The sequence below is a fragment of the Lissotriton helveticus genome, chromosome 8 (assembly GCF_964261635.1).
Source record: "Lissotriton helveticus chromosome 8, aLisHel1.1, whole genome shotgun sequence".
In the NCBI taxonomy this organism is placed as follows: Eukaryota; Metazoa; Chordata; class Amphibia; order Caudata; family Salamandridae; genus Lissotriton; species Lissotriton helveticus.
Window position 1 is genome coordinate 717,896,419 of NC_136069.1, and position 16,458 is coordinate 717,912,876.

The 16,458-nt window shown below is 43.2% G+C and overlaps 1 long non-coding RNA gene across 2 annotated transcripts; it reads left to right on the forward strand.

The window, feature by feature from the left end:
• Positions 1-279: 279 nt before the first annotated feature.
• Positions 280-15,381, forward strand: LOC144772865 (uncharacterized). Of its 2 annotated transcripts, XR_013599861.1 has the most exons (5): positions 280-494; positions 2,152-2,238; positions 8,377-8,436; positions 10,295-10,374; positions 12,855-15,381. It is a non-coding gene; the product is annotated as an uncharacterized LOC144772865 (long non-coding RNA). The 2 variants fall into 2 exon arrangements; XR_013599860.1 differs by lacking the exon at positions 12,855-15,381 and having other exon boundaries at positions 10,295-11,351.
• The last annotated feature ends 1,077 nt before the right edge of the window (positions 15,382-16,458 follow it).

Genomic DNA, 16,458 nt, shown 5'->3' on the forward strand with positions numbered 1-16,458 from the left:
GAGTGTATGGGGGGGACTGGGCGGGGGTTTGTTTTTGTTGCCGCCGGCGCACGATGTGCCCCGTTGAGAATGTAACTGTCGGTAAGGGCATGATGTGCCTGCGAGATGTTGTTATCGATGTATAGTATGCCATGGAGGGCGGGGGTGGAGGTCCTCCTCCGGATGCAGCCTTGCCTAGGATTGGCTGCTCTCGGGGTCGGAAGTACTTTGTTTTTTATGCTAATGAGGAGTTGGGGCTTGTAGATATTTACGTTCAGGCGGGAGACGCCCTTCATTCACCCACATGGTCACATGAAGGCCGCATTGGCGCCACTTTCGCTCCTTTTACTTGCAGTCCCCGTTTATTTTCCCCTTTCTGTGCCCGCCGGACGCTGTAGCTTAGGCTCCCCGCAGCCCCCTCCCCCCGAGCTCGGCGTCCCGCAGCCCCCTCCGCCCGGCCGCTGATAGTAAAGGGGAGGGGGCGCGGGCGGGAAGAAGATGGAGGCTGCTGAGTGGTGAGTGTCTGCGCGGCGCATGTTGTTGACATGAGACCTGTTGGGGCCGCATCCCCCGGCGGCCTGGCGCCGCTCCCTCCCCGGGCTTTCTCGCGGGGCGGGGGCTGGTGTTGGTTGGAAAAGTGTGTATGTTTTTGTGATTCCTCTTTCAGGCGTTTGTTCGCGCTGGTCGCTCTCCTAGGTCTTTTGGCGCAGGCGACGTGTTGGTTTGGCGAGGTCGCAGGGTGTGTTTATATTGTGGTGTGCCTCGCTGTGGCGCACGTGTCTATCGCCGGAGATTTTTTGTGGCTGGTGGTGTTTGCTGCCGGTGAGTGGATGGATGGGGAGCCCTGGTTCAGGTGGTGTGAGCGCGGTTGATGGTGGTGGAGGCGCGGTGCGTGTTGTCGCGCATGGCGCCTCCTCCTCACTACTGCTGGGGGTGTCAGTGAGGGAGATTTAAAAAGGCGCTGCGCAGTGTTGCTGCTCGCACGCGGCGGCCATGAGGGTGAGGGGGCTTTGTGCGGCGGGGCTACCGCGGTGCGCTCCACGCGGGCGGGCGCCCGTCCTGTCCCCGCTTCCCTTGTTTGGGACGCAAGCCGCGCTGCTCCGGGTATCTCTAGTACTGCGGGGATTGTGGCCGTGCAGGGTGCGCGGCCTCCGCCATGTTGGAGGAACAGGAGGCAGGCAGTGCTTGAGGGGGGGAGGGGCAGTGCCACCAGGATCGTCTCCTACGGCTTGCCGTTAGCGCCCCCCCCCTTCGCGAGCGGTGGGCCCGGATCTCCGTGGCCTGCCGGCCGCCCCGGTTAAAAAAAAAACTCGCTGCACTGTCCAAAACCCCGCAGGTGGTCTTCCACCCGCTCGCTGTCCGCCGGTGTGAGGGCTGCGCGCGCGGCCCCTCCCCCGGCCTGTGCTGCGCACACTGCGGCGGCGCCACGAGGCAGCAGCGCGGAGCACGCAGCGTGCGCTCGAGCGCCCGGCCAGGGAATTCCCTCCCGCTCTGCCCTAAATTCTCGCACCTGTCGTTATCGCTTGCAGGTTCTCGTTCCCTCTGCATTTCCTACCCACGTTTCACACGCTTGTTGCTTTCTTATCCCTCCTATATTACTCTCCTAGAAGTGGCTTGCCTGGTTTCGTAACCGTTCCAGGAAGTGAACAATTATAAAAGTGAGAACACGCCGGATAACTTTCGCCTCCATGTCTTTCGGTCTAGTCCCAGATTTTTATTTTATTATGTAAAGCATTTTTTATTATTTAACTTTCGGCATTATTTATTCAAACACTTGTGTTTTGAAGTAGAAAAAAATCAGACACTTACAAATTTTAGTTTGCACAGGTCATGTCCATGAAGAGTTGATTAATACGGTTTTCCCTGCGTGCGACAGACAGGACAATTTTCACACCTACAATTCAGCCACATGTCTGTACGTTTTACTTTAACGGTTTTATCAGCGAGGGTCTGCTCATGTGATATTGAACCTTAGATTTCCCATTCTTCGGTCATAAAGCACTAGGTCGTCGCTGTTCCCGCACAAACTTCAAAGGCAAGGCAACCTTGCACCAACCACGCGACTCGCTTGCTAGAGGGCCTTGCATTATTACAGTTGCTTATTCGAGACCGTTAATGTGCAACCAAAACCCCTCCCATAGGTGTAAACCATGTCGCTTTCTTTCCCTCCAGATTTCGAATGCTGCTAAGTGAGCGCCCCTACAAGCTTCTGCATCACACTTAGAACTCGTGTTTTTACACAAGGCTTCTAAAGTGTAGGTAAATATGAGCATCTCATTTTGTGGTTACATTTGTTTTTGACACGATGACAAAATGCATTCCTTGGTGACTCGTTGCTTTAAGGGCCTCTTGGTTTAATTGGGCATATGTGGTGCTCGAGAGCACGGTGTTTTGTATTCTGGCATTTTGTTTTGCCCCGCATATCGCATCATAAATAGACTACAGTTCCTAGCAAGGTACAAGTCCCGTGACTGCTCCAAGTCAGTCTACTTTCCTTTGTGCCACTTTTTGCTTATCGAGCCAGGTTTGCTTTCAATTCCACTTTACCTTAGACACCCTTACATTACCGAGACCCAAACAGCAGCGTCAGAGAAGTCTGATCTACAACGCAGCCACAATTCCAGCAAAATATATTTGAAGATCAGCTAGGGCACACCTAGCCTGATCTACATAAAGTGCCCCTGCAGCCTTTCAGTCTAGGTGCAGTTTTGTGCAGAAGACAAAAAAGTCTGATTAGTACTGATGAATTGGATTGTTTTTATCCAAAACATTATCGCACTTTGTTAGAGATGTAATTGTGACATGCTATACACTACACACAATAAATTGGTTCGACAACATTGTTGTCTCAGCAAATTTCTTGCAAATCGAGTGACACGATTAGAATTGGTGACTGCCATCAATGGTGCTCAAATCATGCATCGTAGTGTGAACAATTGTAATTAAAACATCCAAGGGAAATTTAAACACCACTCCGTAAATTTGGGATAGACAAAAAAAGCGTGGGTTTTTAGTGGGTCCTGGGTATTGCCTTGTGGGAGACTTACTAACACGGGGCAATACCTTTTTTCTGCAATTACCTTGCAGCCACTGGTTCTTATAAAAGCATGTCTGTTCCTCCTACTGGTTTATTGTTAATTTGTTTCGATCCTCGCAGGACCTGGTGTGTCCAAGACACTGGGTCCTCGTATCTTCTATCGCAGTGGTTCTTACTCCTTTGACTTTTGACGATCCCCACTGAGTCACTAATCGAGTCCAGGAACACTCACTCACGCAATGTCTGACTTCAACTGCAAAAGAATATACAGAAACAAGTGAACATCAAACGCACACATTACTTTTTTATTTAATTCAAAAATCCAAACTTGTGCAAAAAACGAAATTTTTACCTACTGTTCTTTTTGCTATTGTTACCCAGTTCTTCTGTTGGGCAGACGTATTGTCCATATTGTATTCATTTTGTTGTACTTGCGCCGATTCTTTCCCCCAACACGGATACCTGCTACATTTTTGGCCTCTTAATTTCAATTTCCTTCACGGGTGACATTTTAAAAATGTCTTGTTTGCTTTTTTTATTTGTATATAGTTCTTAATCTGCTAAAATTTGGTTTTCGAAACGGAGCTGTTTTATTGGATTGCAGTATCAGAAGAACAGCAAGCACTATGATTTGTATGTTGTGCTGCTGTCAAGCGTCATGCTTTGGCTGAAAAATAGGTGCTATGTTAGCTAGCCTCAATGACTTTGAGCATCTACTGAAATCTAATTGATCGAACTTAAATAACACAAAGTAACTTTCTAAGAGTATGTTTCGCTACCATGCCACCTTTTTTTGGTGTCTATTTCGGATAGTTCGTGCTTGGGCCCCCATACCTTTTCATCCAACTACGGTATCCTCACCAAATTTGTCCTTTTCTTCCAACATCCTGATGATTTTAAAGGTACCCAGGGTTTGTGTATTTCTCTGGAGGGGACAGAGAAATCTGGCGAAACAGCTACATTTTTGGGGAAAATAGGAGGAAAAGCTGCAGAAAAAAGCATCAGTTCTTTTCCCCTGCAAATTGTATCAAAAGGCTTAGGTGCTAAAATCGCCAGCTTTCGGGAACAGGCAGACTTTTGTCAGAAAATCACACATTTTCTACATCTTTGTGATTTTACAGGGACATAGGAAAAATAGGCTATTTTGTGCTTTCAGCCTCCTTCCAGTTAGTGGTAGAAATGGGTGTGAAAACAGTATTAGAGCCCAAAAAGCTATACATGTCTGAAAAGTAGACCACATTCTTGTTTCTGGGATATATGGGGCTTGTAGAGGTGTGGCGTCGCGGCCAGGGCGACTGACGCTGGAATCTGGGGATCATGGTTCTATCCCCGGCGGCAGGTTAGCCCAGCACCATGCGACTCTGGGCAATAGCTTGCTTAATCTTCCCGACGGCCCCCCCAGCGCCTAGAGACCCTAACGGGTGATTGTGCGCTATACAAATGTGGATTATTATTATTATTATAGGTTGACCAAGAATCCAATGTACCCAGAGCCAATAACTGAGTTGCACCTTGTAATAGTTTTTCATTGTGTACCATGTATACAGCAATTCATTTGGTAAAAAAAGTGAAAAATAGGTATCAAGGAAACCTATGTATTTCTGAAAGGGGAGCAAGAAGATATGGAGTTTTGAATCAGTGGTTATTAGCACATCTCTGAATTTTTGGGTACAACGTGGACTGGTAGCTTCTCATCGCGAGCATACGCAACCACTTGCAATGAGAAACCTGACCCTGCGTTGAGAATCTCGCCAAGAGGTTTATTTTTCACGCTCTCAATCGGCAACTTGATGTTGCTGATAGTGAATGAGAAAACTGTCTTGGCGGGATGTTGGTTTTGCTCGCTCACGGTCGCCTACTTGATGTTGAGGACCGCGAGCAAGCAAAAAATGCCCGCTATGCGCTTTTGCAATTTGCTTCGCGTAGTAGCGCAAACTACACACTCTCCGCTAGCGTAGTACTACGCCCAGGGTTACATGAAATGGAGGGAAGTATTAACTCAGCAATAAAATGGTGGACACTCGGGAAGTGAGGAACACTAGGATGTAGCCTTGCGGCTAGAGCGGTCGACCTCGAAGCTCGGGAACCGGGTTAGTCTCGGCAGCGACTCAACAAACTGTGATTCTGGGCAAATCACGCAATCCTCCTGTGCCGAACAAAAATGAATGTATCCTCGTGTAACAAAACTGGTGCTCTGATACTATCGGGTCTAGTTCCGTGCTATATAAAACTCTTTAAAAAGTAAAAAAAAAAAAAGTTACACGCTTGCATTTAATCCCCCCCAGAACAATGTGACATCTATTATCTGACTTTCGCCCCGGAAATGGAAATTTTTGTGACACTGTTGGATTGATGGGTGCATTTTAATAGTTTTTTGGCTTATCTACGTTAGCCCCCACACAATCCCCCTAGTCTACCCTCCATCTCCTCCCTTTTTAGGTTTCGACCTGGCGAGAGCACGCAGTGCTCCGCCCAGGCCGAAATCTTTTAGTTACAGTATGGATGTTCGGCCCACCTCTGTTTCCCATTGGCTAGCTCCATAAATGGACGCTAGCCATTGGCAAACAGAGGCGTCAGTCATCCTGCGAGGCGACTCGTGGGCGTTTCTGGAGAATTTTTCTCATCCGGCCCCTTTTCTCACGTCAGTGCGGCGGGGTTTATTTATTTATTTTTTTCCCCGTGTTTTCGTATTTTCAGGAGTGCCTTCAGCCGGATTGGTGTCTCGTTGCTGCCCCGTGTTGTGAATGTTTTGCTTTGCACGGTATGCTTGTTACTTATGTTTTTTTTTTCTTAATTTCCGATTTTCTTTGGCTCGTCTACGGCTTGTGGTTTCAGGTATCTTTTTTTCCTCGAGATAAAGGTAAGTGCGACACTCTTCCCACATGCCCCGTGTTTGTGTACCCCGTCTTATGTTGTCTCCCTGTTTGTTTTACGTCTGCGACCCTTGCAACATGGCCCGTGTTAAGAATGTTTCGCTTTGTACTGTTTGCTTCAGACAGTATGTGTACGAGCGTGCGAGGCTGGAAGAACATTTAGTGGTGAATAGCGTCTGCCACTTCGTTGTGCGCATGCGCCATATTAGAGACCCGTGAGGTGAAGGAGGGGGGAGTCTCTATACTTTCCTCATGCGCAGAACATCCCCAAACGAGCTCTACACAGCGAGGGGTGCTGGAAACATCAAGAGAGTTTGAGCAGTCCGGGAGAGCCGGGGCGTCTAATCAGCTGACACGCGATACTGCGCGTGAGCCCCGGAAAGAGACGCGGGGTGTCCGGTCTTGACATATCGCTCACGGTGACCAGGCGCGGGTAGTGCGGCTGGCGCCGCGAGGAGCAACCCGTGGGCCTCGGAGGGCGCGCTGTCACAGGCCTCTCCCCGGCCCGCAGTCGCCATGGACTCGGACGAGGGCTACAACTACGAGTTCGACGAGGAGTGTAGCGAGGACAGCGCAGAGGAGGAGCCGGAGGACGAACACCTTGATTTGGGGGTAGTTGAGCCTGGCTTGGGCAGTGGTGAGAGGGACGGACTAGAACCTGGCAGAGTCAGTGGCGTTGGGGGCAGTGCACTGGGTCCAGGCCACGACGAGGAGGATTATCGCTACGAAGTGTTGACGGCTGAACAGATCCTTCAGCACATGGTGGAGTGTATCCGGGAGGTGAACGAGGTCATACAGGTGAGTAGTGGGGTCACAAGGTAGAGTTGAAGGGGCATGCGAGTGACTGTGTGCCAGAGGTTAAAGGATATTACGGGGGCAGGGGTGTTTTATGCTGGTAAACTCCGACTAGCACATAAGGGAGAGAGAAGGGACTGAGTGTGACTGTGATCGTGAAAAGTGATGCTTCATAACAGAAGGAAGAGTTGCGGATCAGAATTTGAATATGATAGTGAACAGTGTCCATGTGTGCCCGTTCCCGCGCCCCCCTCCCGCTGTCCGTTCACACCCCTGTCGGTGAGCTGGTGCATTGAAGCACTGGAGCTGCAATGGTGCACCCCGGGGTGCGCTAGTCTCGCGCGGATCGACATTGAGGCGAAACCGTTGCATTGTAAATGCTTGTTTCTGGTGTGTAGTCCTGTATCACCTTTAGACACCACCCTCTTCCTCCTCCTCTACTGCATTGTCCCAGCTTGAGACATGCTGGCCAGCACATGCTACAGGGCTAAGTATGCTGGTGAGGGGACATGCTGATAATTGGACTTTAAGAAACTTAAGTCCACTTAGTCCCTGCTTGGTGCCGGGCTCTAGGTTGGGTATTGTTAAATAGCTCCAGGGATGGCTGTAGCAGGAAGGGAACAGGTGCCCCCATGTTTTAGCATACACCTTTGGGGTGCTTTGGGAATCTAGGGAAGCAACTCGTGCTTTTTGTAAGTACTGTACCTCCTAACCGGAAGGCCGGTCTTGTGGGGATTGGGGTGTGCATTTTACCATATCAACCTAAACTCAGTGCTGCATAAATTATTGGTTTGCTCTCCTTACTGAATGAAAGTTGCCTCCATGTTGCATCTTTTAGTATAACTATACTGGTGTCTACGTTCTTCTCTCATAATATTTTGTTTGGTGCTTCAACTGTAAAACTTGCATGGTTGAAGTCACTGGAAATGCAAATAAAACCTATGGATTCTACTGGAAATAGGTTAAACACTATAATACACATGAGGGGCAGTTTTCACCTCAGGGATGCTATTGAACCAATATCATCATTACTCGCATAAAGCAGTTCATGATGCATTTATTTGTCAGCAAGCATTTAACCATGGGACAGTCCAGTATGCTTGGGGGCATATGGTGTAAACTAATATCTTTGGATACACCAGCCTGCAAATCATCCCCTTTTATTGCAACCGCGCCCCCCCCCCCCCCGCATTAAAGTTGGAGTAATGTCATCTGTGTCTGTCAACCATAGGTGACAGACACGGAATCCTGCATCAGCTTCTAAAGAGAAGATGGGCTTATTTGTTCTCAGTGGGATCTTGCATTTCATTTAAATGTACATAAAGTGGTTTCCTGCATTTGAATAGATTGTGGTATACAACATTTGATAAAGCTTGGACTCAAAGGTGTAAACTTGTTAACATTAGCCTTACCTGTTACAAAAGGAAGTGGCACACTGTTGTTCCGAAAAGATCACTACGAGAAATCTGGGTTATGAAAAAGTAGAATCTGGTCCTACATGATTGAATTAAGGTTCTGGGTCAGGTCCACAAAACTTATTCTGTGAGAAGCTAGGATTTATTCTGTAATGTAAATGACGAACAAATACATCATTTAGAAAAACATTGTTATAATGTAAATAACTATGTATTTAGAAAACTAAAACACATTGAACGAAATTCTTAAGACTTAATCAGATATCTGATATTACAGATTCATGCAGCAAAACGCCAAATAAGGATTCAGACGTTCCAGCAATATGACATTCAGGTGGTATGTATTTAAACGAGAGGTTTCAATGTGTTCTAATAACAAAATATACACATTTACCCCGACTATTGGCTGTACATATTTCCATATGTCTTATTGGGAGAGAATTGTGCGATACATCATGCCAGTAACTTTCCCGGAGACCGTATCACTGGTGTAGGAAATGTCTCGATCTACTGGCATTACTTTCATCACACAAGTGGTGTGCAAATTTACACGCTTGCTGTGCTTTCAGTGTTGTGGCGTACAGTGTTTTTTTCCTGTTTTTTTTAATTTAGAACCTTTTTCTGGGGTCCTCTACATAAACTGTATATTTAGTCCTGAGAATGGTCTCTATTTTGTGCAACAGTAGAATGGAACATCACCATACATTTCACATAGATTTATAATTGGGTCATTTCCTACAGCACAGTGGTGCCCCAGGCTCATATTGGATGGATTGCCCTTCTTGCTTCTGTATGTTTAATACCATCAAGTCTCGATTTACGTTGCAATATCTTGGAGTAGGTGTCTTGTTTCAGGCGTGGGTTCAACATATTCATGAATATACGGAAGTAAGAAAGGCTTTGTTTCAGATAAAAAACACATCGTAATCGGGGGGGGGGGGGTAAATTGGTCATTAAAAATGGTTTATGAATTAATCCTCAAATATTCAGATGCAACTCTCTTAAATCAGCAGTAAGACACAGCCACTCAGTTTTATGTCGAGCCTCGGAGCTCTGAATTAAAGGACCATACTAGGATACTGTTTTGATCTTTCTGTCAATATCTTTGTCTTGAGATGGGAAGGTGGGCAGTTAATGGAACAATGTGAAAATAAGTTTGTGTGTACTTATTAATAAATACATCACTTCCCTGCTTTATTGGTACTTCGACTAAAGCCCGGGAGTGGAATAGTATCAAATGGTTTTGATTTAAGATTGCTTTGTCATTAGTTTCTTGGATTCTAGGAATTGTGCCTGTGGAAGAAGTGTATGAGAATCCATCTATAAAACTTTAAGCATATTATTCAACACTGTTCGTGATTGTTCACGGGACAAACTTTGAAATTGGTATCTCCGCCTAAGACAGTGCACCTTTAACATTGTTACTGTGAATTAGTAGCGAATTTTTATATTGCATAATTCCCATCCTTTCCGGGCTCTGAATACTCAGATTATGGCAAACATTCAACTTTAGTAGACCTGCAATTCACTTCTGCTCAAGCACAACCTACTATTTGTGGAACATGAGGGAAGACGTTATAGCGCAGACTTTCTCAGATTCAGACTTGCTGGCCAACATACGCTGCAAGGGCTAAGGATGCGGGTGAGGGGGCAGGCTGTTGATAATTTGACTCGGACAAACTTGAGTCCACATAGTCTCTGCTTAGCGCTGGACTCTAGTTCCAGTACTGTTAAATAGTTCTAGAGATGACTGTAGCAGAATAGTTGGCATCCCAACCCCACATACATTCGCTTGTCACACACCGGGGGGGCAGGGGGGCATTAATAGTAGGAGCTTCATACATACTTTGGGAATATGAGGAAGCTGCACATTATACCTTTTGTAAGCACTGCAGCACCTAACTGGAGGCCTGTCTTGTGGGGATGGGAGTGTGCCTTTCAGCTCATCCCCTGGTCAGTGCTCCAAAAATGGACTTGCTCCCCTTACTGTATGACAGTTCCCTCCATAGTGCATCTTTTAGTAGAAGTATAGTGATGTCTACTTTCTTCTCTCCTAATATATTGTTTTTGTGCTTCAACTGCATAAATTACATGGTTTGTAAAATTTGAGGGGGGGCGCACACAATAGAGCAAACGCTTCTGTGTTTTCAATGTTTAATTTAGTGTTTAGTAACTCCTTTTACCTGCTATTTCAGGTTATTGGAGACCCAGACGGAGAAAAGCAAATGCCAGAAGTTCGATGGGCCCTCTAGTTTTGGTAATGCATTTTTTAATGGTAAGCTAGAACAATTTCTCACGTTAGTGCCTCTGTAGCACACACGTTGTGTGATCATTCAAAATAAGTAGGACATGAGAGTTCGTTACATCATTGGCATTAAAAAGAATGAAAAAGGACATGTCCTGTAGGCAGAATGTACCTTTACAGACGCTTTTCTGTCTTTCATACATGTGAAAGATGAAAATATAACCTAAAGTTCAAATGAGGACATTTGAATACTAAACTTAATCTTAAGAACCTCCACTGAGTATCTCTCCGTTGTGAGTTTTGTAGGGTAGTGACGAGGTTACAAGCTTAACTGGTCTCAGGTCAGCTTTGCACTTTGTGTTCACAGTGAAATGATATATTGCTGTTATTGACACTAATACATGTACAACTAAACTGTAAAACGCGTCTGCTGTGTTCTGGAATATTTATTGATTGCTTTAACTAGTGACTGCTGGGATCTTTCTATGTGCCAGATATTCATGTACAATACAGAAGTGTATTCATATGTAAAGTGAATATTGTGTGAACCGACCTTTGGATCTAAATTCTCATATCAGTTAAGTTAGGATACAGTAAATTGTTTGTGATTCTTGCTAAGTAATTAATTACACCGGTGCTATACAAATATTTGCACATTGACTTTAGTTATCCATGACCATGTTTGTTATGCCCTGCTATCTTTGGAAAGAATTAAAACCTCCAAAAAAGCTTTTTATTTTCAAAGATATGTTTAAAACAATAAAAAGTAAATATTTATGGTGTGGAAACATATTGCATTCCTCCTTTATCTACTGAGGCGGGCATCTGGTAACGTTTTCATTGTTAATCACTGGGAGAACGTTTGGGGTTGTTTCTTTGTTAAATTGTGCACTATTATGGATGGGCAAACAGTAAATCATTGCGAATAATTTAACATATTGGCAACTTGTGTCCTTTTCTGTAAGTGTGTAAAAATACATTGTTCATATCTGCTGACCATGTTAATATAATGCCAAAGTGCTTACAGTGCAGGTAGTGATTTAATGACCTACTGCAGTGAAGGCACTTGTAGCATTATATTGACCATGACTTCTGCTAATGCTTTTACTATGTATTGCTTTTTATTCTAAGGTGCATCTAGTGCAGATAGTGACGTAGATTAGCATCTACTGCCCTAAGTGCTCCTTCTGGCATAAAATGCAACATGTCTTCATTTGCCGAAGACCATGCAAGAAGCTCCAACACGTGCCTCTGCTGAAGCCTGCCGCATCCTACAGGTCACTGCCAGTTTTGCATAGTTGCACTACAAGAAGAATGTAGTTGTGCAAATCTATGCAAATCTGATGGTGGCCTGTGATGGTCACCGTAGACGGGAGTGTGCACCTCTGAGGATTAACTTTGGCTTTAGTAGCACTAAAGTGCTTATAGTGCAGGTAGTGTATTATAATCTACTGTATTATGAGCACTTGAAGTACCGCTAGCTATGAAACATCAAACCCTGGCGTTCCTGCAAGTCTAATGGCATATGAAACGCTGATCTCTGGTTAGTTTTGCAGGTTTGCATCCAGCCATGACTACTCTTGCTGTGCAAATCCATGCAAAACCGACTTTAGCAGCGGCAGTCGGTGAGCATGCCATCACAGTGGTGCCCCTTTCTGTGCAGGTTGGGAGCGGTTGCAATGCTTTATTTTCTCAATGGTATTGCACTTGTCCCGGCCTGTTGAGGATAGTGGGGATTGAGGCACGGAGAAAGTAAAATGGAGCAGCAAACCAAGAATATAATACTTTTTTATTTAAATGTGCCCCATGCAACACAATTGATTTCCGGGTACCAATTGATTTGTAAAGAACTTGTTTGGGTGTGAGCTTTAACTGGTAAGTGGGCAGTCGAGTTAAGAATAGTGAACTAAAGTGCTGAAATGTATGTGGATACATATAACCTTTCTTTTACTCTTCCAGTTGTTTCTAATGTGAAGTATATGGATAATTTCTATTTAGTGACGATTACAAATTTGTAAGAAATAATAATAAATATCGCTAAATTTTGAGTAGCATAGTTACTGTGTACCATATTTAATTGAAAATTATCAGTGTTGGTGTAGGTGCTAAAATAAGAGTTTAAATGGTAATCTGTAGAAAGTTATGCCATTACTAACAGTCTATGTAAAGTTGTTACAAAGTGCGTTTATCTGTTAGAACCGCAGTTTTGTACAAAGTTAAGGATTTTGTCATATTTTGGTCTCTTCCCTTGTGCATTAGACCTCTGTATTGTCATTTTCTTGGATACTGGGTTCTTTACATCTGTCCCCACCTTTCTGAAAGCATTAAGTTACCAGTGTGCAACTGTATTCACCTTTTAGCTGTGGCCTGCTCGGTTCAAAGCACTCCCAACCAGTCGTGTGTACTAGAAGAACTAGATCTTGTGTGAAATGCTTGATTGATAAAATATTGCCTTTTGTGTATTTTTCAATTTCTCTGATTTAATTACTTTTCATTTGCTCTTCCTCCAGTAGAACTGCAGTGACCCTCGCGGACTAAAATGGTAGTTGAGCAATGTTTTCTTTTCTGGGCTGAAACCGCGTTATTCATGGGAGGATCTTAATGCTTTTGCATGGTGTGGTTTGCTATCCACTGGCATTTGTCGCTTTCTGGTAGATATGTACTTCTTCCTCTGCAACCCCACCGTCTCCATATGACTGCTTTATATAGATTGTACCCACAAGTGACTTGCTGCATGGCTTAATATACTAATTTTGTGTTTTGGCTGATTTTCACTTTAAGCTTTGATGAACCCGTCCTCTGTCATTAGTATGTTTGTCTGGTCCTGCATGAGCTATCGCACATCTATGTAACCTGTCTCGTGGTTTGTCCTGTTTTGGTGCAGATTGCGGGGCCTATTCATTTAAGGGTAATTCTGAGTAACAATGAGCAAAGTCTGTGCTGCATGTTCGATCGTGAATCTGGGCTGTGCATCATTGAGTTTGTAAAACTCACACCAAGTCGTTGACCTCTCTAGAGGTCAGTAAAGCATCTAAGCGTAAGTAGGCGAATTGCCAACCGGTGGTGTTACATATTTCGTCTCCCCATTATGTAGCAGTGTCATGCCAATCATTGTCAAAATATGTTGGTCTCTCAGCACTGAGGCATTCTTTTTTCCTACAGATTGTTAAAAAAAATCTCATTTACTGTATATGATATGACATTTTCTCTAGATTTTCGGTTTGGTGGATCGTTTATCACTTAACCTACAGGCTGTTGTTACAAGTCGTTGTATGCCATCTAAGTTTGTAAACGCCCACAAACTGTATGGTTGTGAGCATTCATTATCTGACCTTTTCCCACCCTGGAAATTTTCTGAGTTGCTTAAGGCACGGACTGAAGCGATTTCCCTCCACGGATGGAAAGTGTAATGTTGTACATACTTTTGTTTTGTATTGGGCCTGATGTGATTAATGCCAAGTATAAATTCTTGAGGATAGAGATAGTGTTGATCATGTTTAAAAATGTTAAAGTCCTTGAAGATTTATTGCCAGTTGGATTTCGTAGACGGTGCACTAAACTGGCAAATAAATAGGAGTTATTTTAAAATGGTTGTGTGCAGGCCAAGAAAATGGGTATGTTTCGGTGAAAGCGGGAAAGTGATACTTGTCACTAATTACAGCCAGCATAAATCAGACTAATTTATATTTTTATTTGACCAACATGTAGAAATGTGGTTCAAATTTAACTTTGAACACTAGGCCAACAAACGCATGTTTGATCTAAAGTTTTAAAAACAAAACAGTTTGGCGGTTATGGGGAGCAAATTACGTTAGAAAAGAAGTATGTTATCCAAATGTGTAGATTAGGTGGGGAACAAAACAATTTGAATGCTGCGAGTAAAGAAAAAAACACCTGAAAAGTTATTGTTTTCTAATTGAGTGATAGTGAAATTTTTTTGGGGGATTCGAGGTCTAAAGCACACAGTCCAAAATGGTATGTAATCCATATTTTCAAACTTAGTCCTAACTTACTTGCAGCTGTGACATCCCTATTTGATAACGTTAGTAAATATGAATTTAATTCTCAAGTTTTGCAAAGTATTTACTGTGCCCAGTTATTTGTGCAAGAACGCTAAGAGGGAGCACTTTTATTCAACAGTATATCAAACCATTGCTCAGTTGGATCCTGAAGGTAAGCTGTCTTGACAGATGCCAGCAAATTTATTTGTAAATTTACAGTTTTCAGAATAAAATGATCTGTTAACTTTTATTTTGTCAGCATAGCAATCTGCAATAAAAGGCTAAATGTATTCGTCACATGAACTACAGTGCAGCCTTCAATATAGTAGACCAAACATGTGGGGCATCTATGCAAAATGGCAGATAGGTTTGTAAAGTTCTTTCTTTGTGTGTGGACAAAAATAAAATGGCTGTCTTTCTAGAAGTAAGAACAGAAAAGTGATTTTCTTGTAACTCAAATGCCATCGTTAGGTGAGATGCAGGAGAACGTTTTGACCTGTGCAAAGTTATTTGCATCAATTTTAGGATATTTACATGGCACTTTTAATGGACTACTTTACCTACTGGTAAACCTATACAGATGGCTGTAAGAAAGGATTATAATTGGGTCTTCCAGTTATATTTTTGCCCAGTCTATCTAGTTGTGTATCTATTTTATTGATATTTATTCTTCCCTTGACTAAGTTATTAATTTGTAATTACTAGGTCTTTGTTAATTTTCAATCATGTTCTCCTGCAGTTCTGTGGCTCAATGATTTATTACCCTAATCTTTTATATATATTTTTTATACAATTTAACTTTGAATTTTTTTCTTTAACGAAATGTGGTTGGAGTTTGCTTCACATGAGTGTTTGCAGCAAAATTATAATTTTGAAAGTTAAATTCACTTGTAGGATTTTAGTCTTCTTACATAGTATGTTTTAAGCTGTTATATAGTAACCATTCGTGCTTTATGATGAAAGCGTTTTGGATTGTTTATTTTGGAAGTTATTTTAATCTGTACAATAAATTTGGAATCTGTATAATAAAATACATTTCTACTCTTCACCAAGTGGTCTTCTTTTGAGTAGGAGTGCAAAAAACTTAGTTGTTTCTCTTTCATAGAGTTGATTTGCTGGTCTAGCACAATTTTGCACTAATCAGATATGCCCGAGTTATAAAAGATTAGTTTATTCTAAAGATTCTTACTAGTCGTCTGGTGCCGAGTTTAGTTTGTTTTCCGAACACACATGCATACATAATTCCCAAAGACATTTTAACGTACTAGCATATGAAGTGGCATGACAAGGTATGATATGCATGTGGTTATAGGTGGCTTGAATAATGGCAGAGTAGCAAAGCGCTGTGGCCCATGCAGGTAATAGTGGGGGGTGTTTTGACAGATTACTGAGGGAAAATCTTGTAATTTTCTGTCATGGTCAACTGTCGATTTCCCCCCGCCCCGGCCGCTCTTACATGCATGGGCCACGACTGGTACAAAGGGGCATCTGTGTTTTTAACAATTAAAATTGAGCAGCAAAATTGATATTCCCCCTCCAAATTGCTTCAAGGGGAAGAATTTCAGGGAATAAACTGACAGTGGTCCTACCAGTACTATCGGGTATATTGTAAATTGTATTGCAAATGCTTAGGTTAAATAAGGTGCCTAGAGAAACTTCTCATCACAATATTTGCCTGTACCCCACTACTTTAGCAGTGGCCCATGGTCCGATTTCCATCTGGCTTGCCATCAATGTGAACTGTTATTAACGTTTGGGAAATTACATTGAACCTCTGTTTGAAATGATGTATTCCATCCTAACTGAGATCAGGTGGGGGTTGTCAAATCACTTGTCTGAATTCAGTGTATGTTGCAGTTACACGTGTGTGTGTGTATGTATATGTATGTGTGTGTGTATATATATATATATATATAATATATATATATATATATATGTATGAGTATATGTACACACACCTACCTCTTAGGAGTGCCAATCCTTTCCTATGGCTAAATCCCTGCTGAGAATTCTGCCTGAACAGCTATTTATCTTAAAAAATAAGTAGATTTGTTTTTTTAATCCAAAATACTGCGAATTGTTTGCTTTCTCTATAGTACTGCTTTGACACCAC